This window comes from Passer domesticus, chromosome Z, assembly GCF_036417665.1.
Source record: "Passer domesticus isolate bPasDom1 chromosome Z, bPasDom1.hap1, whole genome shotgun sequence".
Lineage (NCBI taxonomy): Eukaryota > Metazoa > Chordata > Aves > Passeriformes > Passeridae > Passer > Passer domesticus.
Genome location: NC_087512.1, coordinates 29,825,504 through 29,842,574, shown reverse-complemented (window position 1 = coordinate 29,842,574; position 17,071 = coordinate 29,825,504). Strand labels below are relative to the sequence as shown.

Genomic DNA, 17,071 nt, shown 5'->3' with positions numbered 1-17,071 from the left:
ACTTTCCTAGACAATATAATTCATTTTAGGTCCCAGCACTTCTTGGGTTGTTTCTGGAATGTTCAGCAGCCTGTGAATATCTTTACAAGATCAGTCTTTAAAAGATTATGAGGCCCTAAACCACTTGTTTTACCAACATTTTTTTACACACATGAACTTAAGTAAGTAAAACACATTTTAGAAATTCTGCATGTCTTAAAAGGCTCTTTTTACTGAATGTACCAAAGAATACTTTTGTCAGTGGATAGCATTGAAACTCTTGTGAAAACCTTTATACTATGTTAGTTCAAGAACCATTATTGGCAGAGAGTTGCAGACATTCAGAGAAGGGGTTTTTTTTGTATTTAAATCAAGACTTTTCCTCATAAGCACTTAATTATACAGAGATTATGCTAGATGCATGCACTATATCAGTAGCTTCAATAATTTCCAGTTGCTTCAGCCAATGATGATTTCAAATGGTTTTTCTCATAATACCCATACTGACACTATTATTTCATGACACATTATTATGTTCTAAAAGAATAAACAACGCACATCACCGAATAGCCTACAATGTATAAGATGTGCACACGCCAAGTGTTCTTTTCACAGTGGATTTTCAAAAGGCTTTATAATTCCGATTTTGGCATAAAATTAGGCCATAAATTGACTAGAGGCAGCTCCCAGACTGAGGCAGAGTACTGCAGCCTGAATTTCTAGTTGCCAGCCAGGAAGGCAAAAAGAATTTTAAGTGCAAATAGCTCATGTGTTCGGTAATAGATTATAAGCACCAGGTAGAAAGCAATGAATTCACAGGAATTGAATGTTGCAATGAGGATGTTGCTGTGCAGCCGCCAAGTTATTCCCAAAGAGAAGAAGACATATGTGACCACTCCAGTAACTATATTCTCAAGTCTATGTCTTTTCATTAATGTCCATGGTTTGCCCCTCATGCATCCCTCTTTAATCTCAATTCTTAGACATAAGAATGCATATTTGAAAAGGAGCTTGAAACATTTTGGACTAAAAAACAACCTTAAGCTTAATGTTCTCACTCGTAGCTCATGCATAGCTTGATGAAAGCATTGCAGTCTCAAGAATAAATAGAGAAGGCTGAATTTACTGCTGAGTGTCTTGTGACCTTATCAAGTACCTAGAATAGTAATCACTTAGAACTTGTAAACAGAAAACCCAGATGATGTTTGCTTCATCCTCCACTACAGTACTCAGCAATCATCAAGAGCAAATTTTAGTGAAACTCACATGGATATAGCAGAAGTTTTGAATCTCATCCTGGCTGACACCCTTGGTAGGCCAAATAAAACAACTTATGGTACACCTCAGTGTCTATGGGAAAGCCCTGTTCCAAAATAAGTTTCGTGAAATTTATCCTTATAAAATTACTACTGCTTTTCAAGAGAGAACTAATCTTTCTCCTTTTTTTTAAAGTAATTTTTGAAATCTGTGCTTTCTATCCAGATATCTTTAAGTACACACTGGTATTATTAAAAAGTAATGGATTTTCATGTTTGCACATGAAGAACCAAAGGTTTTTAGCAATGTTTCTCCCATTTTTCAGTTTACTCCAGGTTTATGTGCACTGCTTCAGGGCAACATCTCAAAGTCTCAGTTGATGGCAGGCTGGCCATCAGTCAGCACACAGGAGATGGTGAGCAATTACCTTTGTACCACCTGTTTTGTTCTGTTTTCTTTCTCTCTTCTTCTACAATCCCTTAGTTTATCAGACAGTTTTTGCATAAACTCATGAGTTTTCTTGCTTTCACTCCTTTGCTTCTCTTCCAACATCCTACTGGGCACAGGGAAGGTAGGAGGAGTGAGGAAAAATCTATGTGATACTTAGCAAGTTTAATCTACAACAGCAAGATAAAGCATTAAGAATCTTTAAATCAGAAAACCTATCATGGAAAATAAATTGTATTATTTGGGGATGTGGATGGGATTTTTTGTTTTGCTGAGTCCACTATATATGAACATGAACTATTCAGGTCTAGTGCCTTTTCTCCTGTTAATAACTCAAGAGGGAAATATCAAGAACACTGTTAAATATATTCAGCATCAAGGTGACCTGTCATTGGGAAAGACTCCCCAGGAAAGTGGTCAGGGCACCAAGCCTGTCAAGGTTCAAGTTGCAACTGGACAACATTCTTAATCTTAGGTTTAATTTTAGTTAGTTCTGGAAGGAGAAGAGATTTGGACTTGATGATCTTTATGGGTCACTTTCAGCTTGTGATATCCTATGATTCCATGAACAAGCAAATGTTTATACATAAGAATCAAAGCAGATTTTGTTGAGGGGACTACCAACAGCACATCTCATGGCTCCTCACACTGGGAGCTACACTATTTTTGGTCCTCTTCAAGCATATCTCAAGAAGCATCAGAAGAAGCCTGTAAACCATTTGATAGGCAGCATTCAATGTTAATCTGCACATTTAATTGGAGTGTGTCAAGCTTTCCTGTTTTGGCCAACACTTTCTTTCATTTAGACCACTCAACTTACAATGTGCTGCACACCAAATAGCTGAGCTGCTCTGCAATGTATGCCAAGACTCACCATTCCCTTGCTGGTACAGAACTGAATTATGTGGGTTTTAGCTGGTGTTCAGGACAAAACTGTCCTGAATTTGTCTCTTTGTGTCATACAATCACCAATAATCCCATCTGATTTACATCATTACCTGGAGCTGCTGAAATAGACTAAATTCAAAGATAAAAGACAGTCCATCACTTCACTATTATTTTCTTACATTGGTTACTCACCTATAGAAGACAAACATTCTCTGCAGGTAGCCTTTCAGCTTAGAGGAAGATCTTCCTGAAGCCACTGAGTTAGCTCACCCAGTACTACCTCTGTTTTTGACGGGCACTCCTCTTTTTCACCAAAGCTAACCTGACAGGTTGGCTGAAAGCCAAGACCAGAGGCTGATGCAGGCAAGACCAAACACCTGGAATCTTTTGTCAGGTGGCTTCTCCTCTCTCACTTTACAGTAAATTGGTTCAATATCCTTTAGGATCTGATTAAAGAGATAAAAAAAAAAAAAAAGAAAAAAAAACCCAAGATAAAAACCCTGAAAAGACTTTACAAAACCTGACTTCTTAAATTGAGCTTTGAAATGTGAATAAATCTTCACCTCTGAAATCATCATAGAAAAGCAAAAGGCAGAATTCATGAGGACACTTCAGGGCACAGAAAGTCAGATGTAACATGAAATGTCAAGGGTGAAACAAAAGCAGTTATTACTCTGGCTTCTCACAGTTATAACTGTGAGTACATGCACTCTAAACTCCAAGCTCCATTACATTGTACTCTACTCATATACCCCCAACATCATGGAGCTGTGCTGTCAATGATGTTTTTCTTTCTCAAGTCAGATCTAAACTTTTCTGGTTTGGAAAAATAAAGTAATAATTAAAATCAATGCAGTCCATGTGTTTGAGCTAAATAAAGGCAGTAGTACCTAGAAAGCAAAAAAAGATTCCTTCTTCTGCTCAATGTGCCTTAATAGCACAACTAGGATCAACCTCCCCTAACATTTTATGCAAGCTTGAGAACTCACTGTTTTTCTTTCCACTAGTCAAGCCAACAAGAAATTAGTTCTGAAGATATAAAATTCACTGGAACAAGAAACCATAGTTGAAGTTAGAACCTCATGGCAGCAAAACAGTGAGCAGCCAACAATTAGTTGATACTATCCTGTCCTTTGAGGTACTTATGTTAAGGAGAAAAGGACATACTGTGAGTGCAAATTGATTGACCAAGAACACAAAAGCAAAAGTTCTGAGATAAATGTTTGGAGAATTCCTGTTGAGGCCTCTACTTCATTTACTACCCTTTCTGGCATCACTATATATCTCTTAAATTGCAAACTAACTTATTTCTTTACCTAAACCCCAGCATGTTACAAAAAGAAGAATGCTATGATTGCAAAAAAATTGAAGGAACCAAATTCAAGTGGGTGATTTGACTGCATGCATTACTACACTAACTTTTCTCTGGTAGCATTTGTTGCAATTGTTGAGAGGTCAAAGAAGCTTGCTGCATTGACAAGTGGCTGTGTGGCAGATCCCACACAGCACAGGGTCTAACTTGGGACTTCTCATTAGTGGTGTCCCCCAGGGTTCAATACTGGTCCCGTATTGTTTAACTTATTCCTCAATAATTTGGATGGAGGGGCAGATGCCTCCTCAGCAAGTTCACTGATGGCACAGAGCTGGGAGCAGTGGCTGATACCGCAGAGGGCCGTGCAGCCCTTCAGAGGGGCCTCAACAGGATGGAGAGAATGGGCAGGGAAGAACTGTCTGAAATTCAACAAAGGGTTCTGCACCTAGGGAAGAATAACCTGGGCACTAGAACAGGCTGGGAGCTGATCTGCTGGGAAGCAACTCTGGGAGAAAAACCTCAGGGCCCTGGTGGACAACAAGCTGTCCATGAGCCAGCACTGTGTCCTGGTGGCCACAAAGTTAATGGTATCCTGGGATGTTTTAGGAGGAGCACTGACGGCTGGTCGAGGAAGGTGATCCTGCCCCTCTACTCAGCCCTGGTGAGACACATCTGGAGTGCTGTGTTCAGTTCTGGGCTCCTCAGGATAAGCAAGACATGGAGCTCCAGGAGCAGGTCCAAAGGGACAAATAGAGGATTAGGGTATCTCCCTTTCAATAAATGGCTGAGGGAAGTGGTTCTGTTCAGCCTCAAGAAGTATTAAAAATATCTTTAAAATTACGTAAAGCAGGACATGTCAAAAGCCAAGCTCCTTTTTGTGGTTTTGAGCAATAGGACATGAGGCAATGAAAATGAGAAAATGTCGCATAGGAAGTTCCACCTGAACATGAGAAAGAACTTCTTTACTGCGCAGATGACAGTGCACTGGAACTGATTGACAGACAGGTTATGGAATATTCCTCATTGGGAATACTCAAGAACCATCTGGATTTAATCCTGCACAATGTGCTGTAGGATGACCCTACCTGAATAGGAAGATGACTCACTGTCTTCCCTTCCAGCCCAACCCATTCTGTGATTCTGTAATTCCGTGAACCCCAGACCAAAAGATTTTGTAATTCATACAGGTATAAAAGCAGATACAAGTTCCATTTTGTTGTGTTGCATACAGCCTATTCTGTTCCCTAGGTACTGTATTTACAAGGCAGATAATATTTACTCAATCCAGATTTTTTAGAAAGAAATTAACACTGTAAGAGTATGTTTGTGATATGAGACTCATAATCTTATATTCATGATGAGTGTCTAGTGTGCTTGAACAATCATCAGAATTGTGCTGTATGGCTGTTTAGAGATGCACTGGAGAAGCAGTTTGGTTTGTTAGAAAATTCAGATGGAACAGAATGAATCTGTAATCCACATTGGAACTGTAAAGCAACAGTGACTTAAAAGGAAATATATATATATATATATATATATATATATATATAATTGGCTCCAGTTTTTCCTTCTACTTCTTTTTTGAGTAATTGTGTGGCAGAGTTTCTATACCTTATTCTGTTTACAGAAATATTGAGTATGCATTACACATTAAAATAAATAATTCCCCCGTATCCTTGTACTCCAAAATATGCAGTTAATTAAACTAATTTTTCAGTTTTTGTAATTTGGAAACTCTTCCTGTCATCGTCTCAAATCACTACTTATTTAAATTTCATCCTTGGTCAGTTTCATGATAATGTTTATCTGCTCCAGAGGATTGGAAATGAGAGTAATACACTGCCATACCATTTAATTTCTTTCTTAAAGGTGGAAAAAGCAAAGCATCAACTGGTCAGCTAGATAACACAATGTCCCATGTAGGTTATTTGCTTATGATAGCTGGGGGATAATTTAATTCCTGAGCTGCTTGTTTAATTGTTCTGAGTGGGCTTCCCTACAGTTAAGAATGAACTGTACATAAAGTTTCTAAAAAACTGAATTAAAAATTTCTTACATCAGAGCAAGTTATATATTACTGCAACACACATTTAACATGGTATAGTAATTCTCCACTATTTGTATACATTTTTTATATAGCATTTATCTTATTGAATAAAGAGAGAAAAAAGTGAATATCAAAACCAAATCTTAGAAACATGCCTTTTTTCCCCCAGATATTTTGCTTGAGCTTTATTTCTGATTTCTATTTTAACTGCTTCTGAAAAGTCTAGCAAATAATTACTACAGGTTATCTAGGTCAAATTTAAAAATTTTTTCATTTACTTTCATGCTTAGTGTGTTTTGTAAACATTCAATTTAACTGAATTAACATTCAGTTAATTCCAAAACCACTTTTGTCAGATGCATAGCATGTGCTGCTGGTTTTGCCACCATTGAAATAGAAGGCTCATAAGCAAAAGAGTATTTTTAATGCTCTTTCTGCTAAGAAGAAAGTTCCAAACTCCCAGATCTGTAAAAATCCAAAGAGGCATTTCTCTGTAGACAAATAAAGACATCTGCATGTATCCTGTCTCTGCCTTGGGGAGCATGCTACTCAGAACACTATATAGGGTAAAGTAACAAGTCCATGACCCAGCATTTTATCATACGTCTTCTTTTGCTGTAATGTGCTATATCTTCAATCAGATGGAAACCACTGTGATGTCATTCCTTCCTCTTCATTGACTCTAACTTTGAACCAATTTTGCTACCAACAGCAAAGGCATGTGGAAAGCATTTCCAGTTGCCTTAGCTTGTGTTTTTACTGATATTGCCTGCCTAACAAAGCAAGGAAAGAAGACTAAGCTCTAGAGAAAGTGATAGCAACAAAGGTACCATAGCATATGTTGGGGGTTAGGTTTTCTTTTTTTCTTTATGGAATTTTCCCACCATTTGTTGTCATAGAGGTGGTGATGCAGCCAGGGCTTTTGGCACACCATTGAGGTGGTCCTGGGAGGGGAGGAGAAGCAGTGGTTGACAGTGTCTTAGCAGGCGTGGGTCAGTCTTTGCCTGGATGGGAGGATGGACAGCTTGGTGCAGGACTTCTCTGCCCGTGGGGGCTCGTTGCAGCGGGGGCAGCACTGCAGGGCTCACACGGAGCGAGCGCGCCCGGCCGGCTGCGGCTGCAGCAGGGGGAGAGCGCTCTGCGGGACAACGCTGCTGCTGGGGCTTTGCCTTCCTGGTCCACGTGTTCTGGTCGATGCTGCTGTCCGTCTGTCTCGTTTTAGATTTATGCACACATGTATATATTTGTGTGTATATCTCTATCTATCTATCTATCTATCTATCTATCTATCTATCTATCTATCTATCTCTATATATATGTGGAGATATAGATATATATGTATGTATGTGTGTGTGTATATATATATATGCATATATGTGTCTATACGTATATGCAAACAAATGTTATTCCTTTTCCCATATCTTTGCCTGAAAGCCCTATAGTTTCAAAGTCATAATAATTTTGAGGGAGGGGGATCATCTTTTCCATTCCAGGAAGGTCATGCTTTCCTTGGCAGACACCTGTCTTTTAAACCAGGACAGCATATATCACACATGCTGCAAATAACTCTGCTATTTATAGTAGGGCAGGAACCTGGAAAGACAGTGAAATATGAAGAATTTCACAGACTTAATAGCAGCAGCTACTGATCAATACGAACTCTGCCATAGAATTTGAAAATCTGAATTCCCTAGTCTCTGATAGCAGATGTATGGCTGTTGTTTTGCCTGGTTTGTAGCGGATTTAGGTCATTGCTGTGCCTTTGCTTGTAAGAACCTTTATTTGGCTTTTTTTGTCCTTCTCAGTCTCCTCTTTTTCTCTTGAAAAGTTAGACTGGGATGTTGAAGGGCCAAAAGCGACAAAACTGCAATTCAAGTATTCAACCTACTTCTTCTCCTGGCATTCACCTGAGGATTTCAGTCTTAACTCTGTTTCCACTCAGGAGTTACACGGTAACAAGCAACCGCAAGCACCATTTTAATAAGAGGCATGTTGCCTTATTGTCACAGAGAGCACTTTTCCTTAGACTTAAATCTCTATTGCAATGATGCTTTTCTTTTTAAGAGTCATGTGGGCACCCTTGTAACCAGCCTTCTGGAATTTATTTGTTACTATCCTAGTATATACTGTCATATTTGTATTTGTATTTTGTATGTGTCTTCCACTCTTCCAAGTTGTCTGACGAGGTCTCATCTCTCTATTTGAGTGCAGGTGGGCATCCATGATTTCTTACTGACATCATGTAGTAGGGAACTCAGAGTATTGTCCCTAGAGTATTGTGATTCTGATGAAGTAACTCAAATCATTAACAGCTGACTGAGGGTGGATGGGATGGAGTTGATCTTCTTCACAGGATTTGTATGCTGCTGTGCTTTGGATTTGTGACTAAACCACTGTTGATAACACACCAGTAAGTTCTCTGCTGCTGAGTAGTGTTTGCAAGCATTGAGCTTTTCTCTTTTCTCCATTCTCTCTCCTCCAGTGAATAGGCAAGAGGATGGGAGGGGCAACAGACAGCAGACTCAACCCAAGTGATGCTAAAGGACCTTCTGCTCCCTATGACATCATGGTTAGCAATAAAATCTGGGGAAAGGAACTATGTACATTCATGGTTGTGGCATTCACTTTCCTAAGCAACTGCTACAGCACTCTAAACACCGCCCTGCCAATGGGAAGAAAAAAATTTCAATTTTGCTTCGCTAGAGTGCTCAGATTTAATCCATTAAACTGACTTTTTCACAGACTACAATCCTTCTTGCTTTTGCTGTTTTCTATTCTCTCTTCTATTCCAGCAGCATGAGGGAAGTGTCTGTGTTGTTCTTACCTACTGGACAGGAGGACAACCCATTACAAGAGTAGGAATATTCCAGATGGCTGTAACAAATGTCATATTACCTGGAAAATTGTGTCTTATATTACTGTTTTGCCAGCTAGACTAGCAATACTTTATAACATGTTAATTTTTGATGATCAGCCTTCCATGGTTATTTCTTTCACTCTGACATGTCTCACAGCCACAGCTGACAGAGCTAGCAGTCAAGAGAAAGAAGGTATTGCAGTTTTCAGTGTAGACACATGACCTTAACACTCAGGAAAACTATCAAATGGTAATGGTCAAGTCCATGGTTTCCTCATGAAAGTCCTAAACTTCTTAGCTTCATATTTGAATCTCGAAATTACTGAAATTATGAGAAGGTGGCAGGGTATTGTTAGAAGGTAGCAGACCAAGTAAAACCTTCATATTTGGCCTCTCCTAGGGTAAGAAGTTGACTGGCTGTCATGGAAAAAAAAAGTAGAAAAATATTCAGTTTATCATCCATTATTAAATTAATGTGTCAGCTAATGAAGTGAGCTTTGTAGCTATAAGATAGTTCTAGATCCTCCTGAAGATTTTGATACCATGAAACAGAGACAGGTATGGCATTTTTCTTTTTTATGCACATGTGCATATATTATGTTCCTCTGGTGTACTAAGTTTTTCCAGTGAGTTCATCCTGACCTAAAAAATGTGAATTGCACAGTTTCATAACTCTGTGTTTTAAATATCAATCCCATTTTACTAAGGAGTCATCCAAATAATAGCACAGGATTTGTTTCTACTCAGAGTAAATACAATAGGGACTTTAAAGGAGTAAATTTGAATTAGCAGTTAACAACAATAAATTTTTTTTTTCTTCTTAGCTTATCACAAGCTCAAAAGCTCTCTATTTTCTTCAGTTTATAGAGAAAACTTATGCATCTGTAACTTGAGTAAACTATCATCTAATTAAATAATTTAGATTGAATATGCTAATGTAAAGGATCATAAAAAAAATAATTACAAAGGGACTTCAAGAGGATAATTGCAAATGAAGAATGTTGGATCCAAATAAAATTCTTATGTCCTTTAATTACTGAAAACCCATCTAAACAAAGAATTGAGAATATCTTATTTAAGCACTGTGCACAATGAATGTCTCTTCAGACCCTTGAAAAATATTAATACGATCATGTACTTATTAGATATCACTTAACAACTTTCAAAGCCTGTGAGCTCTAGAGAAAAACAAAAAAAGGAAATTTTTTTATCATTGCCCCTTTTCCACAGGTCTGTGGGTACTCTCAACACCGGGTCTCATCCCAACAGTAAGGCAACTCATGCCCTCATCAGCATCACATCCCTGAAGGTGTCAGAGAGGGCGTTCCACTTATCCGAAGCGGCTTCATGCTAGCAATAACATTCAAGCTGCTTCAGAAGAAAAACCAAAATTAAAACCATTTACTTCAGCAAACAGATGCACCCACACATTCAGAGGACTGCACTGCAAACAGGCATAACAGCAGGCTCTGTGCATTTATATCCCCTTTTCTACAATTAGTGGGTCTGATTAGCTCTCGTGTTTTGCCTCAAATATCTACTTTCTCATGCAGTGAACTGTTTGTAATGCTGGTACATGGAAAGATTGTTGTTTTTCCTTTGTACTAAAAATTCAAGATTTTGGGGAGCTTTCACAAGTTAATTTCACATTTTTAAATATTACCTTAGTCCATCATACCTGTATTCTCATCAGTATCAATAGGAAGTCATCAGAATTTTATCATTCAGCCTTTGGTAAGGAGACAAAGATTTGCAAGTCCATGTTGTTTAATCACAGTAGTAAAGTGTGACTCTTACCAATAATTTCAGTATCTGTATTTTCTGTCTTGCAACCCTATAGTAGCCTCAAAGTCCACTTATATAATCAGTCCCTGCAAATTTTACTTAAAATGCCAAAATAAGCAGCAGATACAGGGAGACTATACAGTTCATAACCAAACCATCTCCTTGATTTGTACATGGCTTTTATAACATGACAAAGTATTTAAGAAGCATTCAACTATTAGAAGCATTCAGTTTCATTTTAAGAAGCTGAGAAAGCAGCTATTTCATTTCTACAAGAAATATGGGAAAAAATATTTGATGCACTATTTGTCCAAAGGAAAAAATACAAAATAAACATTTAAGTTGCAGTTGTATGTATTTATTAAATAGAAAGCATTCATTAGATGAAAAGTAAAAAATACATAAAATCTCTCTTTTTATTTTTTAAACCCGTTTGGATCATCCAGAAGCACAGCTGAACTACAGGTGTATTTCTGAGCAATTTCACAATAAAAAAACACAGTGTTCTAAAAAAACCACAAACCTGTAAAACATCTGTCCATCACACCATCAGAATATTCAGCCAAATACACAGAGGTTACAAAGCACCCAGGCTGAGGACAACAAGAGGTGAAAGAGTCTAGACACATATAATCTCAGACTGTAAAAGAAACTGAAAACCATCTTCAAAAGCTAGAAATGTGAATGCAGAAATCTGTTTTCTACCCTGGTATGATTTGAGGGTATAAAGAATTAAGCTTTTCTTAACTAAAATAACTGTATATGGAAATATGAGAATTTTGCATTTTTGTGCAAGATTTATTACATTCCCAGGGAAAAGACCTTGATTGAAGCCAGTTTCGGCTTCTAATTTATTTTGGTGTTTCCTTACATAGATATTATTTCCAATTATTAGGTTTCAAATTTAAGGTGTAGAGTTAGTTGTAGTTTCTGATAGAACAGTGCTGAAAACTAGTAAGATTTGTGCAGCCAAAAGTGAAACCATCAAAGAAATAATGGCTCTGAGTTGACTACTAAGTAGAGAACTCACCGTGCTGAACCTGAGGTTTATGGGACAAGCCTGTTGTACTGCTGTGAAATAATTTAGTAGAGTCAGACTGAGTCGATTTCTAGGCTTCTCTAGAAGTATTTAAGTGAGAAAATACAATGTACAGCTGCAATAAATATCTGAATTTCATGGGCTTGGACCAGAAAGAAAACATACATTGCGCTGAAAATTGTATTCGTGAAAAACCAAGAGATGAGAATTTTTGTAAATTTCAGTATGTGTGTACACAGCAACAAACACACTGCAGCTGGGCTGCATTCCTGAAAATGAGGCATAGAATTATGGAAAACATTAGAAATCTGCAAACTTGCCTATAACCCAACTGCAGAAAAATAAAGTAGAAAAAATAGGAAATTATTTTAACAGTTATTTCTCTACCTAGCATTGCTTGTAGGAACTGAGATAAAAGAGAAATAGAACCTACCACCTATGAGTGAGGAGAAGGCCTGCAACTTAAGAAATAAACAACCTCACTCAGCTACCTTAAAATTCTCTGGTTCTATTTTAACTTATTTACCCCATTTTGATAATAATTAGATACAATGTTTCCCCCAACAAATTTTTTTTTTTGTCCTTAAAAAATATAGGATTATTGAAAATTGAGCCAGTCTCTAAGGCAATTGTGTTGTGATATGATCCTGTGAGCTGGAGAACAAAGGCTCAGGATGACTCAGATGCACCTTCATTGATGGCACCATACTGTTTTCCCCTGCCCAATTATCTAGCACTCAGGGCGAAAGAACTGCAGCTCCCTAATTGGTAGAATTTATGACAACTTCCTTTTCCCTGTGAGGTAAGTTGCCTTCTGAGACATTGACTGAAAGGACTCTTCAGAAACAGTAACAGCAAAACCTAATACAGCCATGTCTCATTCTAATTTTGCAAGCCATATGTACAATATGTATTCTTAATAGATTAGATAAATCTTTCTATGAATTTCAATAGCTTACTAGAAAAGTATTTTCAGACTTTGGTAGACTGTTGGTAGTATTGATACCAACCTATTTTCTATTCCTGTTAACAGGTGCTTCAAGAATCTAGCTTTCTTCTGCTGCCACAGCTATTCCTATAAAGTTCTGGTAACACTTTTTGAACCAGTTTGTGGCATGCCAAAATCACAGGCATTTTGTATTTGAAGGTGTTATATTAGTAGCACCTGAATACAAATTATCACAAGTTCCACTAAACTTAATTGCATTGTACCTAAATATAAGTCGTTGCACCAAAAAAAAAAAAAAAATTTTACAGATCAGCCTTCAAATATATACGGAATGCATTAAACTGCTCAATATGCCAGGGTACCCCTACAGTTTTTTGAGAAAATGTGGTGATCGTGTGCCAAAATACACTTGAATTATCATCTAAACCAACAGCAAAAGGTCTTCAGGATGGGTTTGTAAACCAGTCTCTAGTCATTGGTATTACCAGGCAGCTTTCTCAGATTCATTTATTAAGATACAGCTATAGGTGATATGAATTCATTCTCTGGACATACCCAGAGACTAGGATTTGCTTGATTCCCAGACAAGACTGACTACTTAAACCTGCAGGCATTCAAATGCTCCCATCTTTTCATCTCTGATGCATAGGTTATAAATTGCATATGGATTGGCAAACTAGGGCTAGGTGTCAGGTAATACAGATTTTGGATATAAGATGGGTGTGTGCAGAATGCCCTGTTTGTCTTTTTATATCCCTGGTGAGGGATATAAAAACAAGACTTGAACTATTTTTACAGACTGTAGTTTTCCAAAGCACATCATTTGAATACAAACTTCTTTGTCCCTTTTTAAAGGTCCAGTTCTCCCGAAACCATAAACAAATTTTCCTTCTTAGTATTATCCCTTAGTCCTCTCCCATCTTGTACTGCATCTCCCTAGTACTCAAGCTAACTTCAGCTTCTGACAAGACTGAGTAGTTTCATATAATCATGACCATTTATGTTTTGCTGAGCCTGCTGTGGAGATTATGAAACAAATTACCAACTCTGACTAAACTGGTCTTTCAAAAAAAAAAAAAAATCGTCTGGCTCTGCTCTTACTGACAACCAGGAAAATAAGCACCTTGCCTGGATGGGACTTTGTCTGTTCTTTCATTCATAGCTCTTCACCCAGGGCATCCAGCTGCAAGGTAAGCATGGTCCTTACATCTTCTCTGAAGACAGTCCTGACACCCTTCATTATCACACATGCTCCCAGACAAGTCTCAGCTTTGCACAGCTTCCCCCAAATTTGTCTTTTGGGCAACAAAGGCCATTAACACTAATAGCAAGGTCAAAATCACATGATCTATGAAACCAGACCTCAATCTCTTGTAACTCTTTTAAGCAAAAAGTGTTTAAAGGAAGGAGTTAAATTAAACTCCATAATGTTCACTGAGTCAGATCTAAGACTCCTGCTATTGAAGGGTGGATCTAAGTGCTGATGGGAGAGGCTCCTGACTGAGCAGGCAATAGAATAGAGTTCCTACCTCCTGTTCTGTTGCAGGGATCCACAGTCTGCTCTAACTCGGATCAGCTGTTGTTTTCTAATTTCTTTAGGCCACCTGCTGTCAGTACTAATTCTGTAGATAGCAAAGCAGCCAGAGGATAGGTGGGGCACAAATACTCTACTTTAGTTGAAGTAGGAAAGTATCAGAGACTAACACAATTCTGAAAGTTGTACTTTGCATGTGCTATTGTTTCCTAGGCATTAAGTACAATAAATGCAGAGTTTACAAACCATCAAGTTTAATGTACTAAAAAACAATTAGTAAATATGATCCTCCAGAGAAGTTTCCCTCCGTGTCCTCTCCATTCAAATATTCCTTAAGCTTAGTAGCAAAACTGAGCATCTCTCACCTCATGCTATTACTTTCTTAGTAATTTGTGGATGGCTGGTAATAACACTGGAGGAAATCTTCCTCCCAGACTAGCACTGCAGGAGTGCCTATCTGCAATGCAGATGCCTGCTGTTTTCAGTACGTGACATCCACAAATGTCAGTAATCTTAGAAGAGCAAAGAGGAAAAAAGATGGGAATAAACCTGCTTCACCAATTAGGTGCCACTTATTTATCTATGGATCTTACCTGTTTTCAAAAGCTTAACCATCTTATCAGAATATGCTAATATAAATATACAATAACCAAACAATTTTTTCTTCACATATCACGTATAGTGAGAGTGAAGAGGATGTAGCACAGAAATAATTGTGATTCACCAGTCTTCTAGGTATTATTGATGCCCAGAGCAACTAGTTCTTAATTGTGCTCCTAGTACTCCTATGAATTCTGCCATGTAACTTCAAGCAGGTTACTACATCTTTTTGCAACCTACTTGAGGTTATCACAGTCCCATGGGCTTTACCTGTAATACAAAATAGAATCATAGACTCATTTAGGTCAGAAAAGACCTTTAGGATCCTCAAGTCCAATTGTTAACCAGGCACAGCTAAAGTCACCACCAAACCATGTACCTGAGTGGCACAACTACACATTTTTAAATATTTCCAGGAATGGTGACTTGCTGCTCCTCTTCCTCCCAGCTAGCTGATGACAGGAGAGGGGGGTGGCAGAACCCCCCTGGAGCTCTGTTGAATCCCAGTGCCAGTGTCAGCACATCATAAAACACAGGCCAGCACATGGGCCCCAGGGTAACTTTATTTGATGGTAAAACTTCCCCTCTTCATCCCCAGGACCTGGAACAAGGGGCAAACAAGAACTTATATATGGGGGCAGGTCTCAGGGGAGGATACAATCTTTAACAAAGATTCCAAGGGCGGAGAACCACAAAGTATAAACCAATAAAAATTCCAAGGGAGAAGAACAGTTACAGTAGACTAATAAAGTTTGGGGAAATAGAAACTAGCAACTAACTGATGAAAAATTTGGGAAAAGGCGGGGACAAAAAAGAAACAGCATAAAAAACTACCAAATTACAAACCCAACAATAAACCTACTAATAAAACAAAAAGCACACTGCAACACTGACTCAAACAATTCCCTGAGCAGCTTGTTCCAACATTTGACAACCCTTCCAATGAAAAAATTTTTCCAGTTTTAACATCTTGTCCTACCGGTTGTTACCTGGAAAAAGAGACCAGTCCTCACCTGGTGGCAGCCTCCTTTCAGTAGCTGTACAGAGTAAGGTTTCCCCTGAACCTCCTCTTCTGCAGGCTAAGCAACCCTGACCTCCCTCACCTGCTCCTCACAGAACTTGTGCTCCAGACCCTTCCCCAGCCCTGTTGCCCTTCTCTGGACACATTCCAGCACCTCAATGTCTGTCTTGTACTGAGGGGCCCAGAACTGAGCACAGGATTTGAGGTGTGACCTCACCAGTGCTGAGTACAGGGGACAATCCCTGCCCTGCTCCTGCTGGCCACACCATTGCTGGTCCAGGCCAGGATGCCATTGGCCTTCTTGGCCACCTGGGCCCTGCTGGCTCATGTTCAGCTGCTGTCAGCAGCACCCCCAGCTCCTTTTCCTGTGGCAGCTTTGCAGCCACTCTGCCCCAGCCTGTGCCACTGCCTGGGGTTGCTGTGACCCCAGGGCAGGACCCAGCACTGGCCTTGTTGAACCTCACACCACTGGCCTTGGCCCATGGATCCAGCCTGTCCAGATCCCTCTAGATCAGCACTCCTGCCCAACTTGGTGTCACCTGCAAACTGACTGACAATACACTGGATCTCTTTGTACAGATAATCAATAAAGTATTAAACAAAACAGATCCCAGTACTGAGCCCTGGGGAACACCACAGGTGACTGTGTGCCAGATGGATGTAACTCCATCCACCACTACTCTCTGTGCCTGGCCATACAGCCAGTTTTTTACCCAGTGAACAGCACACGCTTTACATTTGTGGGCTGCCAGTTTCTTCAGCCTACACATGGAAAATAGTGTCTAAGTCAATACTGAATTCCAGGCAGACAACATCCACAATCTCACTCACTAATCAGTTCACCTTGTCATAGACGGAGGTCAGGTTGGTCAAACAACAGGATCAGCCTTTCACAAACCCCTGCTGGCCAGGCCCACTCTCCTAGTTGTCATGTGTCAGCACTTAGGGTGATCTGCTCCAGACTGAGAGGCCTGTCCTCCCCTTGTCCTCCTTCTGACTCATCCTGTAGATGGACATTAAATTTGCCAGCCGCCAGTCACCTGAGATCTCCCAATTTAAACAGAACTTCTGGTAAAAGATGCAAAGTGGCTCAGCGAGCACTTCTACCAGCTTCATCAGTGCCCCTGGAGAAGGAGAAGAATCATCTGACCCCTACAGAGTTGTGTGTGTCCAAGTGGTACAGAAGGTTGCTGACCATTTACTCGTGGATTGTGGGAGCTTCGTTCTTCTCCCCATCCCTGTCTTCCAGCTCAGGATCCTGGTTCTTCACAGAACAACACTAGTCCTGATATTGAAGTCTGAGGCACAGAAGGCAGTAAGTACCTCAACCCTTTCCTCACATTTTGTCATTACACT

The 17,071-nt window shown here is 39.2% G+C and overlaps 2 long non-coding RNA genes across 3 annotated transcripts in view; one reads left to right on the top strand and one right to left on the bottom strand.

The window, feature by feature from the left end:
* LOC135290526 (uncharacterized) overlaps positions 1-17,071 on the bottom strand; it is a 38,277-nt gene that overhangs the window by 17,200 nt on the left and 4,006 nt on the right. Inside the window, exons 3-4 of the long non-coding RNA XR_010353292.1 lie at positions 2,764-3,017; positions 1,664-1,792 (exon numbers count right to left, since the gene is read on the bottom strand). This is a non-coding gene — a long non-coding RNA (uncharacterized LOC135290526). The remainder of the gene's footprint in view (positions 1-1,663; positions 1,793-2,763; positions 3,018-17,071) is intronic.
* Positions 6,858-8,526, top strand: LOC135290527 (uncharacterized). 2 transcript variants are annotated; one of them, XR_010353294.1, is made up of 3 exons: positions 6,858-6,922; positions 7,763-7,882; positions 8,413-8,526. It is a non-coding gene; the product is annotated as an uncharacterized LOC135290527 (long non-coding RNA). The 2 variants fall into 2 exon arrangements; XR_010353293.1 differs by having other exon boundaries at positions 6,862-6,922; positions 7,759-7,882.